General features: G+C 38.8%; 1 long non-coding RNA gene across 1 annotated transcript in view; it reads left to right on the top strand.

The window, feature by feature from the left end:
• Positions 1-20156, top strand: part of LOC111091595 — a 37045-nt gene continuing 16889 nt past the window's right edge. The window contains exons 1-3 of the long non-coding RNA XR_005375349.1: positions 1-104; positions 14264-14328; positions 14850-14959. This is a non-coding gene — a long non-coding RNA (uncharacterized LOC111091595). The remainder of the gene's footprint in view (positions 105-14263; positions 14329-14849; positions 14960-20156) is intronic.

The raw sequence follows: 20156 nt of genomic DNA on the forward strand, positions 1-20156 counted from the left end.
GGACAGCAGCCCTGCAATTCAAGAGGAGAAAAAGATTGGAGAGACATCTTTGAGGCACAGTCCATTAGCTTAGTCCACTTAGTCACACTCAGGAGATTGCTTTGGTAACTTGCATTTATTTTTCTCTTTCCTATTTCTCCTCATCTCTGCCCAAGCTCCTGTAGTTTCCCTATCTGTTCCGATTTAGGGACACTTCTTTTGTCTGGGACTTTTCAGCTATTTCAAGTTCAATCAGTTTGAGAATTCAAGCTTTCACTCCTTCTCCTTCCCCAACCAGTTCTTTCAGGGTTCATATAACGACCATGTTAACATGCTGTTCCCCTAAAGAAGTCTCTGAGTGTAAAAGGAACAAAATCTCATTACCCAAAGCTAAAATGAATATCTACCGGGCACTATTCTAAATGCTTTGCATGGATACATTCATTTAAGCCCACTATATTAAGGACTTCTCTTCTGTCTTTAAAAAACACACCTTATGATACAAGTATTATTGCTCCCATTTCACAGTCAGAAATTGAGAGCCTTTGCAATTTCAAGCAGATGTGAAAGATCTGGTATGATGGGAACTTCCTTTATTTTCCTCAATCCCTCTTCACCCAGCAAACTTCTACTAGAACCATAGATCTATAGAATTCTAGATTCTCAGAATGGGAAGAATTTTACAGGTAATTTTTTTCAGCCCCACTGGCAAAGCACCAGTATGTGTTCTGGGCCTTGGTACATTGATTACTTTACTCCTTCGTTCACTCACTGTGGATGGACCACTGACTCTGTCTAGATACTCACTACAGTGAAGTGTGCTTTGCCTTTACGGTCATCTGTCTAGCATTGGCTTCAATACTTTCAGTGACAGGGAACTCACCACCTCCTGAAACAGACTATTCTGTTATGTATTTAGTTTGTGAGATTTCTTATTTTTGAGCCAAATCCATTCCCCTCCAGCTTCCAGTCACCAGTAACAATTTTACTCTGTGAGACCACATAGAACAAGTTTAATCTTTCTTCCATGTAATAATCCTTTAATTATTTGAAGACTTTTAAAAAATTTCTATCCCCTCTACCAGGTCTTCTCTGATTATACTTCTATAGTCCTTCATGTGGAGAGTTTCAAGTCTCTTTAGGATCTCAGTGACTCTCCTTATGTTGTGCCTATCTAAACATACCCACTTCATCTTCATGAGCCTGTGCACACTGCTCAATGCTCTGCGCAAGCCTCCAAGCCTGTTCTGCTTTAAGAAGGGTAGGAAAGAGTTACTATTACTTCCTTCTTGCCTTATATTAACTCATAACATTTGCAATTAGGTAATTGTGTTGTGTCCATACTCTTAAGCAAGACAGCAAGAGTGGCAAAGTCCATGAAATACATTGTTTTCAGTAGTATCCCCAGCAGAGGGCCTGGTATGTGTAAGTATGCAATTAATGTTCATGGAATGCATGGATAACTTATTGAATGAGTACATTGCTATTAAAATAATGAAAAAGAACATTCTTATTTTTCTAAATAGCACAGAATGAGACTCACCAGGCCAATTGGCCCATTTTCAGGCAAGAAAACAGATCAGAGAAGTCAACGATTTTCTTAAAGTCACACAGCAGAGCTAAGACTAGAACTCAGGCCCACTGACTCCCACTTCAGAGTGACAGGGCAGTTGCAGATGTCAAGAGGGTATGGCAGTAGTGGTCAATACGAGACAGCCATTGTATAACCTCTGAGTGCCAGGCATCTGGTGTCTTCTGGGGTCCTGCGCAAACCACAGTGGAGTAGCCTTTGCCACCCTGCCTCACTTCCAGGTCAGGAGCCTACTCAGTGGGACAGGGCTGTGTTCAAGGAAGCTTTGGGCCTCAGCTGTGTATTCAGGGCTTTTTCAGGGCCCACATAAAGCTCAAATATTGATTTGGCTTCTCTCCTCTAAGATCTCCTAAGCTGCACTGGGAGAGGACTGACAAATAAGAAACAGCCAAGGATGTGCCCAGAGAATTATTCCAGGGAAATGAAATGAAGTGTTGGCAGTACAATGAAATAAATTCTGTTTTTGTTCTGCTCAAGCTCACTGAGAGGAAGGAAGGAAGCTGAGGCCATTATAATTCTTAGAAAACACAGCAAAACTGGATGTCAGTTACTGCTTGCTCCTGTATGCGTTGTTCATAGATGTGTCTGGCCTGATCACAGGAGAATTATGGCTCTCATACCATAAACAGTGCTGATCCATATCCTCCCTTGGAGACTATGAGGGGGATTCTGCAATAGTATTTTATGGCTTGAAACAACGTATAATATAAGTCCCTAATTGGATGGTAATGGTCTCTTCTGTCACCCAGTGCTATAGAAGTGCCAATAACAACACAAAAAATGCTTACCATTGTTAAACTCTGTGGTTTCATTCATTCCTCACAATAGGTATTATCCCCATTTTATAGGTGAAGGATCAAGGTACAGAGAGCCAAGTTTGAAACCAGATCTGCCTAATGCTAAAGCCAGTTTTCTTAACCCTATGCTCAGCACTTATATAACGAGTTAGGAAAATTAATATTAATCTAGGCATGGTTCTCCTGTTTTTGGCAGAGACTTTTTCTTCAGGGCCTTCACACATTGCTATCTTTCTGCCTCAAATGTCCTCACAACACACTCCCAACTTTACCCAGTTTCTCCTCACCTTTCTGGATTCCATGCAAGTGCCTCCTTTTCCAAGAAGCCTTCTCTGCCCCTTGAGGTGAGAGGCCATCTCTTTAAGTTTGTGTGCCTCCAGTAGCTGGAATAAGTAGGTGCTCCTGATGGGTTTCAGTTATCAAATGAAAGACAAGCTCTGGAGCACCTGATAACCAGTAGGGTCATGTTTTCTAATCACATGGTGTTGGGATTGGTTTAAATGACTTCCTCCAGGAATGGAGGTTTTGCTTTTGTCTGTGTCTCCAGCTGAGCACTTGGCAGGAGTAAATATGAAATGATGTAAATGTAAAGCACCCAGAAAAATTCTACCAAAGAAATACTACAATAAACAAAAGACAGAGCTGGGAGGGGATGAAGAAAATCTTTCTAGGTGGCAAAGCATAGCAGGAAGTAGCTGAGACTCTGAGGGAGGGAGACCTGGGTTTAACCCCCAGCTCTGTCACTGCCTGGCACTTGATCTAGCAAGCGAAGGATTATCTCCAAAACTCAGTTTCTTCATCAGAAGACTGGGGAAAATACTAATGTCAACACTGTAGGCCAGCTGTGAGAATTATTTACAGTCCTATGTCTTAGCATGAAGCTCAGCAGAATGTTAGCACCAGCAAATGGTAGCACTTTTTATGTAGCTGCGTACTTCCCTCTTTTCCAACAGATATGTGAAGATCTTGAAAATACATTTTTCTTGAGAAATACTTTGACACTGAGATATGTCCAGAATGTTGCTAATCTGATATGTAGATGAGATGACTAGGTGTCTATGATTCCACATCAATGGTATCTGAAATGCAGGACTCATTTTTCAGTTTGGATTCTAGGCATATGTAATCTTCTTCCACATGCCACTCTTAAGCAGAATCAATCACTTGAACATAGTGCGTTTTATAATTTATATTTTATGGTAATTTTTATATTGCATTTTTCCCCCTATACTGTGAGCTACTTAGGGCAGAAATTGCTTCTAATGTACCTTTCTTTGGGCTTTGTATATAGCACGATGCCAGGCATATAGGAGACACTTTATTTTTAGCACTTAACACAGCTGTTCTTGAAAGTTTGAAAGTTTTGTAAAGTATAATTACATTTAATATATGTCTCTCGTAAGAGGATGTGAGAATCAGAGAGTTAAGATGGGAAAGAAACAGAGAGCAAAGATGAGAAAGATTTAATTATACCTTCAGATACTAGGACCTCTGCAAAAATAGCTCCCCCCCCCCTTGGGACACTGGAGCCAACGACCCCCTCCGTGTCCACTGCTGTTCATACCGTAGCAAGAGCTGTTTCGGGGGTTTGGGTCATAGATGTGACTGGAGGGGGTCCACATCTATGCGGCTCACTTCCCAATATCTCCCCAGTGTCTACCACAGTGCCAGGTATATAGCAAATACTCAGAAGTTACTGATCTTGAATGCTTTCTATCACTTGATAGGGAGAGAAGAGTCATGGGAAAGAATCCCAAAAGAGTCTTTGTTTCCCAGCCCTAGTAAAGTATGCCACTGACCTTCCTTGTAGGTGGTTTTCAGAGTTTATAGTATAGAAGGATCATGTGGAAAATATGTCAGGATGTATTTGGAGGTGGTGGTGAGGATGGAGGAGACAAAGTGCTGAGAGAAATCCTAGTCTGCAGGAGTGTGCAGGCCATTTTAAGGTAATGCTAACAAAGCAGCAGAGGCCAAATGTGTTCAGCAGACTTATGACAGGGCCTCCAGGGTGACAGTGTCAGAATCCAGGAGGGGCAGAAACATCAGGGCAGCCTATTAACATGATGTGGGTCCTAATCATGGGATTGGACATGAGGGAGAAACTTGAGTTCCTGGATTACAGGTTGACTAGAACAAAGTAGGACACTTGTCCTTGGAGCACTGGGGTGCCAAGAATGTGAGTGAGACCAAGTTCAGAAACAGGAGTTAGCACTTGGGATGGGGACTGACGTGCTGCAGTTTTTGTGTACGACACAGACACAGCTCAAGCATCTGCCCGTGGAAACTGGCCTCTTGCATTATAGTCATCATGCTGCATTGCAGTGGTCTGCTTATATTTCTGTCTCCTTCACTAAATGGTGAGCAACTTGAGAGCATGGGCCCTGTGTTCTTATTATTAATTATTATTATTATTACTAGTATTGTTTTTATATCTTCATGTCTCCAATACTTAGCTCAGAGCCTGGCCTGTGATATCTATTCCTTAAGTGTTTACTGAATGATGGCATGAGTATATGGATGGGTGGATTTATGAATGATTTATTTTCCTTCTATCCTTTGGCCCCACATCAGGAGAGAGGTGTTTAAATCCTCCTGGAGCTGAAGCAATGTGCATGTGGGAATTAAGTGGTCTCAGCTGTGGGGAGAAGCAAACCAAAGAGGTAGGGACCAGAAAAAGAAAAACTTTGAATAACTAGTCCTTAGTCATTGACCTTGGTTTGGCTGAATCAATCATTCTCGTCGTTTTTTTTTGTTTTGTTTTGTTTTGTTTTGTTTTAATCACATCAGCTTATCAGAAAGGTGGAGAAGGTGGGAAATAGGGAGAAAAAGTTTACCTTGATAGTATATTTTATGCAGTTGTTTTAGTCACATTTTCAAATTTAAACCTTATGAGATTCTTATAATTCAAGATTTATGATTGCCCCTTTAAAGATTCAGAAACTGAGTAATTTGCTTAAGGCCACAGTGCTACTTGAGGGCTGTGTAGAACTGGAGGCACTCTCTAGTGCTTACTTTCATTTAGTGCTTACATTTCATTGAGGATAGGAGAAGAATATTATGAATGCATTGGATGCCAAGGGAGAGGGGGGTCTGAACTCCTATTTCACTCCACTACCCTTGAAATAGGGCCACCAAGACATGGAAAAACCACTTAGAACAGATTTCATAAATCCTCAATTTATTTTTAATGTTCTATCATATCAATTAATTATTAGCCACAGGAAAGTGATATTCATTCAGTTAATAATGGACATTTTGGGGGCACATATATTCTGTGGCACTTGGTATCAGCAACACAAGAATAATAAAAATACAGCTATCTTTTGTTGAGTAACTAGAAATGTGCTAACACTTCCCACCTATTCTCCTAATTCCTCCTTGCATGAACTCTAAGAAGTAGATATCACCATCTCTCAATTGACAGGTGGAGGAAAGAAGGCTCAAAAGGTTAACTAAATTAACTCTATCGATATCAAGTTCTGACCTTGGATGATTCTTTCTGACTTTAACACCCATATTCTTCTTATTAGAGCATACATGTATCAGAGGTTCATAACCCATTCAGGGACTGTAAATGTATAATTAAATATAATAAATGATATAAGTGCTTTAATAGAAGTTACACAGCTCTGGTGGGGCTAATTAACTCTTTAACCAGAGAAGGCAGCAACGGTTCAAATTGTGTGGAGGTGATGTTCAAATTGTGCCTTAAATGAGGTATAGTTTATATCTGAGACTAAGTAACATTGTGTGTCAGTGATAGGTCAATTTAAAAAATGAGGAATAGGGGCACCTGGGAAGCTCAGTCAGTTAAGCAATTGGCTCTTGTCTTTGGCTCCGATTGCGGTCTCTGTATCATGATATGGAGCCCCAATTGGGCTCCATGCATGGCAGGGAGTCTGCTTGAGATTCTCTCTCCCTCTCCCTCTTCTTCTCCCTCTGTCTCTCCCTCCTACTCACTTTCTCTCTCAAAATAAATAAATCTTTGGGAGAAAAAAGGAATAGTTTGTAAAGAAAGTACTCATCTGCTTTGTGTATTAAAATAACTTTAATTCTCAGCAAATAACAGGTGGGCAGAAAAATGTGTTCTGTGTGTGCAGCTTCTTTTAGCTATAGTAGTGCCCATCACCTCCTATACTTCCCTGGGACCTGCCTTATTTCGACAATACCGTTGGCTGCTATGCCTGGGTTCATTTTCATGGTTAAACTGATGGACCGTCTGATGGTCCATCTGTTGCCAATGAAAAGTATAAGTATTCTCATGCAAACCTTGAATAAAGGACTGTAACACAGTTCCAGTAAAGCTGTCAAACATCTCTTCTGAAGGGCAGAGTACATTTTTAGAGTTGTCTTTATGGGACCATGTTACTCACTCAGGGCTATGGCGCATTCAAGAATGTTTACAGAGATTCCCTGCTGGTACTGCAGGAGTTTGTGCGTAGATCTAAGTAATAAATGGGCAGTCATTACACATATGAGGGAGACATTTAGTATCCTACAGCGGGATTTATAAATAACTCTTCAAACAGCACAATCATCACAAGTTTATTTCCTCTTCCTTTCTGTTGTATCTTTTCACTAATCTCTCTTCTTCTAGGTTACCAAAACACATTTTCAAGTTTCCTTTCCTCAATTTTTTTTTCCTAAACATTGTCCCAGACAGCATGGTAGTTGTCTGTCCTGGACTTCTTGAAGGTGGTCTGTTGTGTTGGCTCAGGGTTCTGGAGCTCTAAAGCCTGATTTGAATTATAGCTCCACAGCTTACCACCCCACAAACTCTTTAATGTTAACTTCCCCATCTGTAAGATGGGGTGATGATAGCACTGATCTCACTGAGTAGGTGTAATATCAAATGAGATGATGCTTGTAGGAGACGTTTCTGGTACATAGGGAGATCCTCAGAAAACGTTAGCTATAATAATGTTTTCTAGCACATTTCTTGGCACATAGAAGATGCTTGAATATGTTTATTCAATGACAAAAGAAGACACAAGTCATGGGAAAAATGACTGGCTTCTTTAAGGACCCAGATTTTGTGGCAGAGCTGAACCATGATCTACCTACCTCTTTTAAACCAAGGGCATTTCTTTTTCTAGAAGGTTTTCTTCCTTTAAAAATACCCTCTCCATATTTTAATCTTTGAAAAGAGGTTTGTATTATTTCTATTTATTTATATTTGTAAATGTCTTCTACTTCCAAAAAACTGTTTCATGAAAAGCCATCCAATATACTATTGTTTGTCACTTAAAAGATATGAAAAAATAATAAAGTGAGAGGGGATAGGGAGTTAGATCCAAAGCTATGAATTGAAGCCAGAGACAGAGGATTGAGCTCTGTGTTTGGTTCTGTGCTTCCTGGCAGTCAGGTGCATGCCCATGTGTGCCCACAGAAGGTTCTGGATTTGGAGCCTCAGAGATCTATATGGAACTCCCCCTTATAATTCTGGTGAGTTCTCCCTTGCTGCAATGTCTACATTCTCTCTTGAAATGTTTAACACAATGAGCAGCTATTAGACAGTCTTTCAAGTACTGAGACCTTGGTAAGCAGCAATAAATATAGATCAGCATATTTAGTGTTCACCCAAGGAGCTTGTGAGTGAATGTGCACTTGGTTCACAGTACCATGAGCCCGTGTTCCTTCCAGCTGCTCAGGCAAAAGGTCAAGTTGGAGAGTAGTCTGAGTCTGATTTTTGAGCTGGACATTTCCTTTAGACAGGCTGCAGATGGCCTGTGGTTTAGCCTGTCAGATCAATCACTGCTTACACTTTACAAAACGATGGTCCAACCGAGGACACCTGTATTACCATACATACTTTATAACTACAATTCGCCCTCCAGGCTTCAACATGATCACAGATAATTAGAAGCTAGCTGGGCAGTAGGCATATCCTGTGATTCAGTTATGTGTCCTGCCAACTGCAAAGTGGACTTCCTTAACTTCAAGCCAATGCCTAGAGTATTAATTGGTATTGCCCAAGAAGTAAGGGAATCTCTAGCCACTGAGAAGAAGAACATGCATTTTCCATTTTAAATGACATGAAGAAAAAATGCTGTATTGGTGAATAATCTCTTGTTCTGGATGATAGGTGGAGAAATTATTCAGAATCCAAAAAATGCAGCCTAATGTCAGTAAGCTGTTCTTTTTTATTACATCTTCACAGAACCACTCTTTCAAATATTGTGGTTAATATTTGCTTCTGAATGCTTCTGAAACAACAGTACTTTCAAAAGCTGAAAACATCAATCATACATACATCCATCTATCCAGTGATCCATTCATGCAACAAAGATTTACTTCCATCTACTACTATATGGGGAAGAGTTTGATAGCCATCCTAGGCATATAGAGTTGAAACATCATGGTCCCTAAAGTCAAAGAGCCCCAAGAAAGGAAATATAAACTCTTTAGGTTGAAAGGAAGTTTAAATTTATGTGGTCTAACTATCAAGAAGTCTGGTAGGGCAAATTTGATTTGCAGAGAAATTATTACTTTTAAAGGCTAAGGAATAATAAAGTGCTAGGAGTCATAAAATTGAATTGCTATGGATTCTCAGGTTGTGTAAAGACTATTTTGAGCTGGAGGCTACCATGGAAGGCTTCATGCAGGAAGTGGTATTTATTTGGGTCTTAAGAGGTGAGCTGACTGGTGGTCACAAAAGATGTGTCTATGTGTAGATCCCTAGAACCTTTGTATATTACTTTATATGTTACAAGAATAAGCATTAATTTATATGGCAAAAGATGTTATGTGAGTTGAAATATTTTGAGAGAAGGACCTTACCCAACTTCCCCTGGATTATCAAGGTGGGACCTGTTCAATCCAATTACAAGTATCCTTATAAGAATGAGACAGAGGAAAATTTGACAGACAGAAGAGAAAGAGGCAATCTGACCATGGAAGCAGATATTGGAGCGATGTGGACCTAAAAAAAAAAATGTGGACAGCCATAGAAGCTGAGGAGGGTCCCTGGCCAGTTCCAGAAGGAGTAAAGCCCCGCTGACCCCTTGATTTTAAACTTCTTGCCTTCAGAACTATGACAGAATAATTTCTGTTGTTTTAAGCAACCTTTTTTGTGGTAATTTGTTATAGCAACTTGTTATAGAAGTTATAGAAAACCAATACAGATAAGTAGGATTTTAATACATGCCATCAGAGTAAAAGGGCACCAGAGTGGAGGGAATCAGAGTGAAATATGCCCAACGTCACAAAGGTAAGAAGTATTTAAGCTGAAATTCTGATCTCCTCTTTCTCCTGGTGCCTAAGCCTCTGTGCCGTCTGTACTAATTATTAACGAACGTTTTACTTGGCAATCAGAACACTTATTACAGTGCCTTATGATGTGGCTTCATTTACCTGTTTCTCCTATTAGACTATAAGGTCTTTGAGAGGAGAGACCTCATTGCTGGTGATTCTCCAGGCCTTGCACACAGTGAATTATAAGTATTTGCTGAACTGATGGCAACTGTAAAGCTCTATTCTAGGATGTAGTACATAGCTCAGAAAGCTTTGTTCTGTGTGTCTTAATTTGAAAGGGGTCAAGAGATATTAAGGCCCTCTTGTACTCCATTTCTATATTGCAAAAGGATTTTCCATTCTTTAAAGGAAATATTTGATATGTGGGGGCTTGGGGTAGGTGCAGTTGAGTAGTATCCATATGAAAGAGTTACTCTAGACTAGGTCTTGAGTATCCAGTGAGCACTATTGGCAAAGAGTCTAATTTCCTTCTGCTGCTATGTAGATCTCCATCAAAGAAAACTCCATTTCAGTCTTGCTTAAAGATGCTTTAGAGACATTTGGAGGAAATCAAAAAGCACCATGTATGGCATAGTTAGTTGTCTTGCCTCTTAGAAAAGTGATCCCCTAATGGGATTTTTTTTTTTAAAGAAACCAGGCTCTTGCTTCAAAGCCAGGGTTTCCCAAGGAATTGATTACTAGTTCTTACCACTTCTAGTTAGGACAGAACTATAGACATCACTTCTACTATGAAATGCAGCTTTTCCTCTAGATGTCAGAGATTGAGGTCTGTACTGGGAGTGCTGGTCCATGGAGAGGACTGTGGTCAGAAGCATGAGCAGTGGGGAGTCTGCCCTGGAGAGTGTATGACAACCTGTGCCTCATCAAGGATGTCATGTGAACCACAAAAGCAACCAGATCAAAAAGAGAGTTGGAAGCCCCACAGCATGAGAAAAAGAATGGAAGAGTTTGAAGTGAAGCATTTGTTTAAAAAAAAAAATAGCAAAGATAAGAAAGTGCAAGGTGTAAGGAAACATCATGAGGATTTGCATGGAGGGATCAATTCCTTGAAAGAGATATTTGTATTATAAGCCTGATAACCCTCTACAACATGTGTGCACACACATGCACACACATGCATGCACATGTGCACGTGCACACACATACACTGACACAGCAGGACATGAGGGGGCAAAAGAGAGATAAAGAGTGAAAAGGGAAACAGGTGATGGGTTTTTAAAAATTAATAAAAAATTAAAAGAGAAGAAAAGAAGAAATTAAGATGGTGGGTCTGGCACTGTTTACCTATTTTCACACCCAGAAACCTCAAGTGTTTCCACTTTTATAAAAGAATTTTAAACTCTCCATCCTCCAAACTTTCTGCCTGCCAACTCTTACATGTATTGTGTGTGCCATTCTTTACCACACCAGCCCCTGCCCATGCATACAACATGCACCACACTGCTCAGAGCTCCTCAGCATTTGTGTTTTCCTACCTTGGAATCTTCATCCACCATCTCCTCCACGTGGATGTTCATTCTTATTTCTTCTTCTCAGAACTTCCCTGCCATCTCCACTCTATAAATACAAGCCAGCATCACTTATTTATTTGTTTGTTCATTTATTTGACCAAGATTTGATGAAAACTTTTTCATAAAACACAAAAAACATTTATTTTCTGTTCCTGTTATTTTTCTATTTGGCACAGTTGTCCTATGTGACAGTGGCAGCTTCAGCTTTGTAAGTCTAGAGTGCTTTGTGTATGCCAATTCTCATGGATTTATTTTTAAAATCTTTAATTTAAATTCAATTCAGCTAACATATTCAGTATTATTAGTTCAGGAGTAGAATTCAGTAATTCATCAATTGCATGTAACACCCACTGCTCACATTACATCAAATGCCCTCCTTAATGCCCATCATCCAGTTATCCCATCAGCCTGTCAACCTCCCCTCCAGCAACCCTCAGTTTGTTTCCTTTGGTTTAGAGTCTCTTATGTTTCCCTCCCTCTCTGTTTTTATCTTATTTTATTTTTCTTTCTCTTGTCCTCTGTTCATCTGTTTTGTTTCTTAAATTACACATATGAGTAAAATCATATGGTATTTGTCTTTCTCTGATTGACTTATTTTGCTTAGCATAATACCCTCTAGTTCCATCTATGTCATTGCAAATGGCAAGATTTCATTCTTTATGATGGATGACTAATATTTCAATATATATCTCACATCTTTATTCATTCATCTGTTGATGGACCTCTGAGCTTTTCCCATATTTTGACTATTTTGGACATTGCTGCTATAAACAGTGGGGGCGCATGTGCCCCTTTGAATCACTGCTTGTATCCTTCAAATGAATACCTAGTAGTGCAATTTCTGGGTCATAGAGCAGTTCTATTTTTAACTTTTTAAAGAAAATATTTATTTATTTATTCATGAGAGACACAGAGAAAGAGAGAGAGGCAGAGACACAGGCAGAGGGAGAAGCAGGGTCCTCACAGGGAGCCCAATGTGGGACTCGATCCCAGATTCTGGGATCACGCCCTGAGTTAAAGGCAGAGGCTTAACTGCTGAGCCACCCAGGCACCCTATTTTTCACTTTTTGAGGAACTTCCATACTGTTTTCCAGAGTAGCTATACCAGTTTGCATTCCCACTAATAGTATAAGATGGTTCCCCTTTCTCTGCATCCTCACCAACATCTATTGTTAATTTTAGCCATTCTGACTGGTGTAACATACTATCTCTTGTAGTTTTGATTTGTATTTTCCTGAAGCTAAGTGATGTTGAACATTTTTTCATGGTCTGCTGGCCATTTGTATGTCTTCTTTGGAGAAATGTTTGTTCATGACTTCTACCCATTCCTTGACTGGATTTTGTTTGTTTGTTTGTTTTTTGGGGTGTTGAGTTTGAGAAGTTCTTTATAGATTTTGGATACTAGCCCTTTATCTGATGAGTCATTTATAAAAATCTTCTCCCATTCTGTAGGTTGCCTTTTAGTTATGTTAACTATTTCCTTTGAATAGCCAAAGTAATGTTGAAAAAGAAAACCAGAGCTGGAGGCATCACAGTTCTAGACTTCAAGCCATATTACAAAGCTATAATCATCAAGACAGTATGATGCTAGTACAAAAACAGACACATAGATCAATGGAACAGAATAGAGAACCCAGAAATGGACCCTAAACTCTATGGTCAACCAATCTTCAACAAAATAGGAAAGAAGATCCAATGCAAAAAAAGAAAGTCTCTTCAATAAATGATGTTGGGAAAATGAACAGCCACATACAGAAGAATAAACTGGACCACTTTCTTATACCATATGCACACACACACATACACACACACCTCAAAATGGATGAAAGTCCTAAATGTGAGACAAGAATCCACCAAAATCCTAGAGGAGAACACAGGCAGCAACCTTTTAGACCTCAGCTGCAGCAACTTCTTGCTAGACACATCTCCAAAGGCAGGGAAATAAAAGCAAAAACGAACTATTGGGACTTCATCAGGATAAAAAGTTCTAACAGATTTTTTTTAAATAAATGATTCCCTAGCTAGAGCCTATTTGTGTGAGGATGCTTTACCAGTTAAAATGAAACTACAAAGTGTGTTTACAACTAATTAAAATATTTAACTTAACTTTTTGGTAAAATTTGCTAAGATTTGTGTACAATGTAGAATTAGTATTTTCCATGAAGCCCTTTTCATTCCAAGATCCCATTGCCACTTCTCTAGTGAAACACCATCTCTCACTTGGCTTGTTTCAGCCTCCTAGCTATTGTGCTGCCTTCAGCCTTGCTGCCTTGAATGCATTCTTCATCCTACATTCACAGTAATCTAGTTTCTAGAGCACAGATAAGATTGTGCCTGCCCTTGCTTAAAGCACTCTGATGGCTTATCTCTGTTCTTAGGATGAAGTCCAACCTACTGAGCCAGAAGACCCTGCCTTATCTTCTCATAGCTCCACTCTCCAGAGAAAATGCTCCTTATTTTGTTGCCACTCCACCCACCTTTGCTGTTCCTTCTGTCTGGAATAATGTAATGCTCTCCTACTTCCACAGATAAATAACTCTTAAATATCTTCTATATTGCCCTACCCTCTACCTAAATCCGATATTTTGTTTGTATAGCATTCTACATATTCTCTATTGTAGCATATTTCAATTTTTAAATTGTGTGCTAATTTTTATCTAAACCCCACGAAACTGGGGATTCTTAAGGCGAGGACCATATCGGGCTTGTTCACAAATTAACAGAATGGTCTGAGACAAGATAGCACTCAATTGATAATTGTTGACTTAAGTTTAGTGGAGCCTCATTAATGAAACTAACAGAACACTTGTTCTATTAAAAAGAAAAAACAACCAACAATTCTTGGATAAGAATAGCACTTTCTCATTTCGTATCAGTAAACTGGTTACCTAGAGAAAATGGAATGACACTTCTGGAGTCAATTATACTTCACCTAGTTGCCTAAGGGAAAGAGGAGATGCCCCATACAAAGGAATGCTCTGCTGTTTCCTGGGACCACTACCTGGTTTGAAGTGCCTTGCAAACCTGGGATCATCCAATTATGCCCCTCAATAGAACAATACTAATCTCTACTTGTTAAGTGTGTTTGATGTGACATCTCTTTTAATATACATTTTTCCTTTCTTTTTTAGGCCCAGAACTACCTTATAAGGCAGTATCACCATTATGCCTTTATATGAGGCAGCTGAGCTCAGGGGTAAGCAAGTCTCCCAAGGATTCCAGTGTCTGTAAGCCTCAGAGCCAGAATTCAGTCAGAGCTGTTTTTTATTCCAGAGCCTTTGCTCTTTGGATTTCAACACATTGTCTCCCTAAGAGCTTCCCCATACATGCAGGCTGGGAATGGAGTAGAGAATGGGAAAATCTGCCTGAGTGGACTCAGAATAGCGAGTCTCTCCTAGTAACAGAATGTTGGGGAAATAAGACTATCCATCTCTATCGTCCTTGTTTTAAAAAAACAAACAAACCACTTTTGTGAGCCCACTATCTAGGTGAGGATAAGAAATAAATGAGTTTTTGAAAAGTTTTAAAGGCAGATGAAAGTCTTCTTCAAAATTTATATTCATCCACCTAACAAGCAACTCCAAAATCCAAGGAAGGGCCTGCCCATTCAGCCTGCAAGCAGAGCTGCTGCAAACAGCTGTTCATTATCACGGTGCCATAGCATCATCAAGTGTCTGTGGTATTAAAGTAAATCCTTGTCTCTCTGACCCATGACAGATCCAGTCATCCAAGAGATGACTCCTGAGATACATCTCAACAAGCTGCACGAAAAACCAGGGCTTCATCGTCGAGCTGTTACCAAATGGGAAACTTCCTATTATTCCAAGGTATGTTATGCTAAATGACCAATCATTTTTTATTGATTCTCAGTGCTATTTTTCAGGAAGTCCTAAGTACATAATCCTTGCTGATCTTGTGGTCCTTGGAAATGACAGCTAAAGCCAGCAGTGAGCTTAGTGAAAGAGTGAGATGAAGATAGCAATGTCTCTCCTGCTGCATTATTCATACAAGTAAGCCCATTCACTAATGGCCATGCAGGACGCCTAATAACTCTTGGTGCTTAGGAACAAGAGTAGAAGATCAAAGTCTTAGCAAAAGTACAAGTATGAGGTTATGTGAAAATGTCAATAATTTTTAGATATTTTATTCCCATAGCTTAAGGCCTTAAATTCTGAGTTTCAGAAAGGTAGGCTGATGTCTGTGACAATTTCCTTTCCCCTGACTGGCAAGAGTATGTACCACATGTCATCTCAAAAGTATCTCTGGTATGGGTAAATGAGTGACTAAACCACTTAGCTCCTTTAAGGAAACTTTCAGAAATTTATCACTTATTTTTTTACATTTAACATGTGTGTGCATGCATATGCATGTGTGTGTATTCCACATACATATGTACACATATATGAATATTAACATGCATGCGTACACACGTGTATTTCTATCTTTTTTAAAAAAAGATTTTATTTATTTATTCATGAGAGACACAGAGAGAGAGAGAGACAGAGACATAGGTAGAGGGAGAAGCAGGCTTGTCCCTGGGAGGCCAATTCGGAACTTGATGCCAGGACGCTGGGATCATGGCCTGAGCCGAAGGCAGACACTCAACCACAGAGCCACCCAGTCTTCCCTCTATCTGTCAATTTTAAAGAATTGACTACACCTCACATGATTGTGGAGGCTTAGTGAATCCAAAATCTCTAGGCTAGCAGACTAGAGACTCAGGGAACAATTGCAGTTTGAATCCAAAAGCAGTCTGCTAGAAGTATTTCTTCTTGCTCTGAGAAGGTCAGTCTTTGTTCTACTAAGACCTTCAACTGGATGAGGACCTCTCACATTATGAAGAGCAATCTGTTTTATTCAAAGCCTATCAATTTAAACATTAATCTTATCTAATAACACCCTCAATGAAACATCCAGGTTAATGTTTGATCAAATACCTGGGCACCCATGACCCATCTGTGTTGACACAAAAATTACCAGCAGTCAGCCACTCGTGATTTTACAGTATCACTTTGCATTCTCATCAATAATGTAGGAAAGTTCCAGTTGTTTAGCATCTTTGTCAGCACTTGGTATTTAATATTTTTATTTTTGCTGCTCAAATAGTGTTAATATAGCTATTAAAACAGTGGTTTTTAGGCATACCCAGGTAGCTCAGTCAACTTTTGATCTCAGCTCAGGTCTTGATCTTGGAGTTGTAGTTCTGGCCGCGTGTTGGGCTCCATGCTGTGTGTGGAACCTACTTAAACAAACAAACAAACACCACCAACAACAAAAAAAAAAACTGGTTTTTAATTTGCATTGTCCTGATGGCTAATGATGTTGAACTTTTTGAGTTCTTATTTGCCATTCTTATATTCTATTTGTAAAGTTCAGGACCTTTTTTGATTAGGTTTGTTTTCTTATTATTGAGTTTTTTAAATTCTTTATATATTCTAGATAAAGCCCATTGTTGGATATGTAATTCACAAATATTTTCACCCAGTCTGTATCTTGCCATTCTTTTGTTAAGTGTCTTTGGCAAACCAAAAGCTTCAGATTTGGGTGAAGCTCAGTTTATCAGTTTTTTTTTTTTTTTTTTCTGTGTCATTTTTAAGAACTCTTTACCTAATTCCATGTATTAGAGATTTTATCCTATTTTTTCCCTAAATATCCTGTAACTATATGTTTTACATTTAGAATTATGATTTGAGTTAAACTTTATAAAATGTATGAGGCTTAGGTCAAAGTTCTTTTTTTATATATGGACAATCATTTGTTCCAATTTATTGAAAAGGTTATCCTCTCTCAATTGAATTATATTTGCACATTTGTCCAAGTTCAAATGGCCACATTTTTATGGGTATGTTTCTGGACTCAATTTTCTCCTGTTGATCTATGTGTCTATCTCTCTGGTATTAGCAAAGCTTTACTGTCTGATCTTGATTTAATTATTGTAGCTTTATAGTAAGTCTTAAAATCATGTAGTTTGATTTCTCTAATTTTGTTTTTCTTTTTCAGAATAGATATTCTATTTTTTCTCCTTCATATAAACTTGCAGCTACTCTACACTGCATGTTCTATATTAGGCTAATCCTTGTTTCAAGATAATGTTGTGTTTTCTTCTCCCCCTAGGCCTTTGTTCATGGCATCTACTCTACTTAGAATGTCCTTTTCTGCCATCTCTTCTCAAAGTCCCACCCACATTTTACAATACAGTTCAATTCCTATGAAGTGTTTTGTCTTGCGTTTGTAGCTAATATAGAACATTGGGTGAATTGGATGACATGAATCATAGCCTGGTGCAGAGCAGATGAGAGAACTGAAGAACTCATTGTTCTCCTGGACTTCTGGACTTTTTGCCTGGCCTAAAAGGAGCTGAAGTGAAGCTTTGCCTTTGCTAAACTCCAGCCAGTTGCCTCTCATAAATCCTTTACTGATAAGATGGATGGATAGATGAGAATGCCTTCACAGATGTGTTCTCATTCTGAGCACAACAAATACTCAGAATTGACAATGGAGATGAAAGGTAGCATTTTGGGATAATATATTCCTTTAAAGTGTGTGTCCAGACAGGTGAAAGTTTGACCCATGGAAGAGTTAGCATTTCCATAGCACTGTATCCATTCAGACCTATGGCATACCCTACGGTAAAGATCAATGTCAGATTTTTATTCTTTTTCCCAAGAATGAAGCAGAGAACAAAAGTTGAATTTGTTTCTTCCACATGTCAAAAAAGGAAAGGGAAGGAAATTAGCATATCCTAAGTATTCATTAGTTAAATTCCTGTGCCAGGTATTTCACATACTACAGTTATTACACAGCAATCATTTCACACTGCTTTTACCACCAAGATAAGTGTTGTTATCTGTACTTTATAAGTGAGGAAATTACATTTAGGAGACTTGACTAGGGCTATTTGATAGAACCGGTACACATGGGATACATACACAAAGTGGAAGCATAAGTAGGAGACATGATGTATGGAATGTGTAAGAGGGATACCATGTGCTGATATCATTGAACTCTGAGCATACTTTGTAAGCTGTTAAAGAGCTCTTTCATGTTTATAAATATCTTTGAGTTAGTTAATGATGTAGCCTACATTTGGGTTAATTTTACTTAGTTTATTTCTAAAACATTTGCTCATTTTGTCAATTGTCATGACATTTCCTTGAAGGCACTTTGGGTTAGACATGGAAAGTGTAGTTCTCTGCCATAGAGAAGCTGGTGTGGAAGGAATGTGTTTGAGAAGACTGTAGGCAACAGAAAGAGGAAGCCAGAGGGAGCCAAAGCTGGTCACAGCCAGCTGAGATATTAATGTTCCCAGTGACTAATAAAGAAATTAATTAATTAACATATTTATTTTTAACTTTCTAATACTTGGATTTAAATTTTTTCACAGATGAGATTAAGCTAGATGATAAGGGACAACATTCACTGAAGGGAGCTAGTGTCTATCAATTGAAAGTAATAGGATAGTCTTAATTTCCTCTACTTAAATTTATTAAAGCAAGTAATATGGCCTACATGATAGGGGCTCTACTTGTGTCCCCTGTCTTCTCTTGTGTACCTCTGTACTGTGCATGCTATGTTCTTATTGTCCTAACATACTTCAGGCACCCCAAAATGATTCCTCTGCTCAGATTATTCCTCCAGTATCTACCACCTTTCATTTGCAAGACTGATTCCAATAATGATTATGGGAATTTTATTAATTAAAAATTATTTTTATTAGTAATTAAGTAATTAATCTCATTTAGCAAGAGAGGAACCATACTTCACAGAGTTTAACACAAACTTTTGTCCAAGCTGGACTAGTCATGGATCTACTGAAATGACCCATCATTGCTGGTGGTAGAAGTAGAAATTGCTGAGAATCTTCCAGTTATGTTGGAGAATGGAATGTAGACTGAGACACATGTACACAGAAGCAGTGGAGAGCCTGATGTTGAAGGGAGATTTTATTTTATTTTTTACATTTATATAGCTTTGTAGATAGTGCAAGTTTGCAGAATTGGGAAGGAGAGCATAGTGTATTTTGAGATGTGTGCTGTGCATAATGAACCAGACTATGTTAATGTTCTTTGTGAGATGTAAGTAAAGATTAGAATTCATTTTTAATTACTTTTTGTTGATGGGCTGTGCTATGTACAATTTCTGATTGTGATTCTATGAAGAAACCGGGCCGTGGCAGGTTCCAACTTGCATTCAGATTGTACTTCTTCTCATTCTTCATGTTTCAGATAAGTCACATCCTTCAGAAAGCTTTTCTTTACCTCTGAGTCTGCATTAGATGCATCTCCTGTGACTTATGCTTCCTATCACAGCGTTTACCAAGTTATATTGTAAATGCACCTTTGTTTCTGTCCTCCCTTGTGCTGTAATATCTATATGGGTTAGGCCTGTATCTATTTTCTTTTTTTTTAAGATTTTATTTATTTATTCACAGAGACACACACAGAGAGAGGCAGAGACACAGGCTCCTTACAGGAGCTTGACGTGGGACTCGATCCAGGGTCTCCAGGATCACACCCTGGGCTGCAGGCAGCGCTAAACCGCTGCGCCACCGGGGCTGCCCTGTATCTATTTTCTTAATCACTGTATTCCAGCACTTAGCATCTAGAATGGTACAGAATATGTATTCTAAATATTCAGAGAAGGGAAAAAAAAGGGAAAGAAAATGACAGTATGATGATTAAGTTATGTAGTAATCATTGGGCACTGAAAATCTTTTCCTTCTGATTGTTGTATAAGTGATCCTTTAGCAAGTATCTGCTGAGTCTACTATGTGCAAGTGCTGTTCTGGGCATGGGGATAAAAGAGAGATGAAAACTGATCATATCCTTGTCCTAAAGAAGTATACACTCTACACACCAAGTGAGATCAAGCTAAAAATTCATTGAATTCCTATTTTGCTGATCAAAGTAAGCATTTTTTCATGGACTACTTATAATATTGTAAGATATTACTCTTTTCAGAGTGTTTCTAATATTTGATGAGCATCTAAAAAATAGAAATGCGCCCCCCAAAAAAATAAAAAAT

This window comes from Canis lupus, chromosome 21 (assembly GCF_011100685.1).
Source record: "Canis lupus familiaris isolate Mischka breed German Shepherd chromosome 21, alternate assembly UU_Cfam_GSD_1.0, whole genome shotgun sequence".
Lineage (NCBI taxonomy): Eukaryota > Metazoa > Chordata > Mammalia > Carnivora > Canidae > Canis > Canis lupus.